This window comes from Oncorhynchus keta, unplaced genomic scaffold (genome assembly GCF_023373465.1).
Source record: "Oncorhynchus keta strain PuntledgeMale-10-30-2019 unplaced genomic scaffold, Oket_V2 Un_contig_5557_pilon_pilon, whole genome shotgun sequence".
NCBI lineage: Eukaryota > Metazoa > Chordata > Actinopteri > Salmoniformes > Salmonidae > Oncorhynchus > Oncorhynchus keta.
The window spans coordinates 1-4,724 of record NW_026288367.1 but is presented as its reverse complement, the minus strand read 5'-3'; the positions used below and the strand labels follow the sequence as shown (position 1 = coordinate 4,724).

General features: G+C 43.4%; 1 non-coding gene across 1 annotated transcript; it reads right to left on the bottom strand.

The window, feature by feature from the left end:
- Positions 1-4,386: 4,386 nt before the first annotated feature.
- trnal-uag (transfer RNA leucine (anticodon UAG)) lies at positions 4,387-4,468 on the bottom strand. Its single transcript has one exon. It is a non-coding gene; the product is annotated as a tRNA-Leu (tRNA).
- Positions 4,469-4,724: the final 256 nt, after the last annotated feature.

Genomic DNA, 4,724 nt, shown 5'->3' with positions numbered 1-4,724 from the left:
CTGTTTGTCGTTTTGTGACAATGGGACAGAAAGTCATAAAATCAGATTTTTAACCTAACCCTAACCTTAACCCGTACCGTGACCACACTGCTAACCCTAATGCATAAACCTAACCTTAAATTAAGACCAAAAATATATATTTGTTTAATGAATTTTTTACAAGTGGGGGAAAAATTACTCAATTGTCATACTTGAGTAAAAGTAAAGATACCTTAATAGAAAATGACTCAAGTAAAAGTGAAAGTCACCTAGTAAAATACTACTTGAGTAAAAGTCTAAAAGGGTTCTGTTTTAAATATGCTTAAGTATGAAAAGTAAAAGTACAATCCATTTCTAATTCCTTACATTAATTAAAGCAGATGGCACCATTTTCTTTTTTTTCTTTTTTCTTTCTTTTACTTTTCTTTTTTATTTCACCTTTATTTAACCAGGTAAGCTAGTTGAGAACATGTTCTCATTTACAACTGCGACCTGGCCAAGATAAATCAAAGCACTGCAACAGAAACATCAATGCCCGAGTTACACATGGAATAAACAAGCATACAGTCAATAACATAATAGAAAAAAAGAAAGTCGATATACAGTGTGTGCAAATGGATTGGGTGGGCTATTTACAGATGGACTGTGTACAGCTGCAGCGATCGGTTAGCTGCTCAGATAGCTGAAGTTTAAAGTTAGTGAGGGAAATGTAAGTCTCCAGCTTCAGCGATTTTTGCAATTCGTTCCAGTCACTGGCAGCAGAGAACTGGAAGGAAAGGCGGCCAAATGAGGTGTTGGCTTTGGGGATGACCAGCGAGATATACCTGCTGGAGCACGTGCTACGGGTGGGTGTTGTTATCGTGATCAGTGAGCTGAGATAAGGCAGAGCTTTACCTACCATAGACTTATAGATGACCTGAAGCCAGTGGGTCTGGCGACGAATATGTAGCGAGGGCCAGCTGACTAGAGCATACAGGTCGCAGTGGTTGGTGGTATAAGGCGCTTTGGTAACAAAACGGATGGCACTGTGATAGACTACATCCAATTTGCTAATTAGAGTATTGGAAGCTATTTTGTAGATGACATCCCCGAAGTCGAGGATCGGTAGGATAGTCAGTTTTACTAGGGTAAGTTTGGCGGCGTGAGTGAAGGAGGCTAAGTTGCGAAATAGAAAGCCAATTCTAGATTTGGTTTTGGATTGGAGATGTTTGATATACTGGAAGGAGAGTTTTACAGTCTTGCCGGACACCTAGGTATTTGTAGTTGTCCACGTATTCTAGGTCAGAACCGTCCAGAGTAGTGATGCTAGTCGGGCTGGCGGGTGGGTGTGGGCAGCAAACGGTTGAAAGCATGAATTTGGTTTTACTCCCGTTTAAGAGAAGTTGGAGGCCACGGAAGGAGTGTTGTATGGCATTGAAGCTCGTTTGGAGGTTAGTTAACACAGTGTCCAAAGAAAGGCCAGATGTATACAGAATGGTGTCTTCTGCGTAGAGATGGATCAGGGAATCACCCGCAACAAGAGCGACATCGTTGATATATACAGAGAAAAGAGTCGGCCCGGGAATTGAACCCTGTGGTACCCCCATAGTGACTGCCAGAGGTCCGGACAACAGGCCCTCCGATTTGACACACTGAACTCTGTCTGAGAAGTAGTTGATGAACCAGGCGAGGCAGTCATTTGAGAAACCAAGGCTATTGAGTCTGCCGATAAGAATACGGTGATTGACAGAGTCGAAAGCTTTGGCCAGGTCGGTGGAGACAGCTGCACAGTACTGTCTTTTATCGATGGCGGTTATGATATCGTTTAGTACCTTGAGCATGACTGAGGTGCACCCATGACCAGCTCGGAAACCGGATTGCACAGTGGAAAAGGTACGTTGGGATTCGAAATGGTCAGTGATCTGTTTATTAACTTGGCTTTCGAAGACTTTAGAAAGGCAGAGCGGGATGGATATAGGTCTATAACAGTTTAGGTCTAGAGTGTCACCCCCTTTGAAGAGGAGGATGACCGCTGCAGCTTTCCAATCTTTGGAGATCTCGGACGATACGACGGAGAGTTTGAACAGACTGGTAATAGGGGTTGCAACAATGGCAGTGGATAGTTTTAGAAAGAGAGGGTCCAGATGGTCTAGCCCAGCTGATTTGCACGGGTCCAGGTTTTGCAGCTCTTTCAGAACATCTGCTATCTTGATTTGGGTGAAGGAGAAGCTGGGAAGGATTGGGCAAGTAGCTGCGAGGGATGTGGAGCTGTTGGCCGGGGTTGGGGTAGCCAGGAGGAAAGCATGGCCAGCCGTAGAGAAATGCTTATTGAAATGTTCGATTACCATGGATTTATCAGTGGTGACCGTGTTACATAGCTGTAGTGCAGTGGGCAGCTGGGAGGAGGTGCTCTTATTCTCCATGGACTTTACAGTGTCCCAAAATGTTTTGTAGTTAGAGCTACAGGATGCAAATTTCTGTTTGAAAAAGCTGGCCTTTGCTTTCCTGACTGACTGTGTGTATTGGTTCCTGACTTCCCTGAACAGTTGCATATCGCGGGACTATTCGATGCTATTGCAGTCCGCCACAGGATGTTTTTTTGCTGATCAAGGGCAGTCAGGTCTGGAGTGAACCAAGGGCTATATCTGTTCTTAGTTTTACATTTTTTTTGAATGGGGCATGCTTATTTAAGATGGTGAGGAAATTACTTTTAAAGAACTACCAGGCATCCTCGACTGACGGGATAAGGTCAATATCCTTCCAGGATACCTGGGCCAGGTCGATTAAAAAGGCCTGCTCGCAGAAGTGTTTTAGGGAGCGTTTGACAGTGATGAGGGGTGGTCGTTTGACAGCGAACCCATAGCGGATGCAGGCAATGAGGCAGTGATCACTCAGATCCTGATTGAAAACAGCAGAGGTTTATTTGGAGGGCAAGTTGGTCTGGATAATATCTATGAGGGTGCCCATGTTTACGGATTCAGGGTTGTTCCTGGTGGTTACCTTGATAATTTGTGTGAGATTGAGGGCATCTATCTTAGATCGTAGGGCTACTGGGGTTTTAAGCATATCCCAGTTTAGGTCACCTAACAGAACGAACTCTGAAGACAGATGGGGGGCAATCAATTCACATATAGTGTCCAGGGCACAGCTGGGAGCTGAGGGGGGTCTATAACAGGCGGCAACAGTGAGAGACTTATTTCTGGAGAGATTATTTTTTTTTAATTAGAAGCTCGAACTGTTTGGGCAAAGATCTGGAGAGTATGACAAAACTTTGCAAGCTATCTCTGCAGTAGATTACAACTCCTCCCCCTTTGGCAGTTCTATCTTGACGGAAAACGTTGTAGTTGGGTATGGAAATCTCAGAAATGTTGGTGGCCTTCCTCAGCCAGGATTCAGACACGGCAAGGACATCAGGGTTGGGGGAGTGTGCTAAAGCAGTGAGTAAAAAAACTTAGGGAGGAGGCTTCTGATGTTTACATGCATGAAACCAAGGCTTTTTCGATTACAGAAGTCAACAAATGACAGTGCCTGGGGACACGCAGGGCCTGGGTTAGCCTCCACATTACCCGAGGAACAAAAGAGGAGTAGGATGAAGGTACGGCTAAAGGCTAGCAAAACTGGTAGTCTCGTGCTTTGGGGACAGAGAATAAAAGGAGCAGATTTCTGGGTGTGGTAGAATAGATTCAGGGAATAATGTGCAGAGAGGCGTATGGTGAGGTGCGGGTACAGTGGAGGTTAGCCCAGGCACTGAGTGACGATAAGAAAGGTTGCATCTCTGGACACGCTGGTTATACTGGGTGTGGTCACTGCATGTGTGGGAGTTGGGACAAAGGAGGTATCTTAGGCATGTACAGTGGGACTAGGGGCTCCGCACTAAAGTAAAACAATTATTGACGGACAGCAAGGGGCACACTCCAACCTCAGACATAATTACAATCAAAGCATTTGTGTTTAGCAAGTCAGATCAGAGGCAGTAGAGATGAAGAGGGAAGTTCTCTTGATGTGTGTGATTTGGTCCATTTATGTAAAAATGTAACGAGTACTTTTGGGTGTCAGGGAAAATGTATGGAGTAAAAAGTACATTATTTTCTTTAGGAATGTAGTGAAGTAAAAGTAAAAGTTCGCAAAAATATAAATAGTAAAGTAAAGTACAGATACCCCAAAAACGACTTAAGTAGTATTTAAAGTATTTAAAGTATATATACTTTAGTACTTTACATCAGGTGACATCGCTCAGTTCTGCCTACAGAAAAAGACTAATGACAATAAAAGACAAGAAGCTATGATACATGCACAACATGAGGGAGCAATTGCATAATCCACAAATCATACAGCAACACCATAAAAGGTTGCAGTTGAAATTACGTCAAGGTCAAGTAGTCTGTAATGTCCGTTTTGCATAGATTTTTCAAAATAAAAACACAGTTCTGGCAGCGGTGGGATTCGAACCCACGCCATCGAAATGACTGGAGCCTAAATCCAGCGCCTTAGACCACTCGGCCACGCTACCGCAACGAACATGCATACAATTTTATGGTATATAAAATTAGAATTTTGCGAATGGTGCGTTCAACGTCCTTTTGTACACAAGTGTAAGGGGATAAAGAATATGTACATAAAGATATATGAATGAGTGATGGTACAGAGCGGCATAGGCAAGATACAGTAGATGGTATTGAGTACAGTATATACATATGAGATGAGTATGTAAACAAAGCGGCATAGTTAAAGTGGCTAGTGATAAATGTATTATATAAAGATGCAGT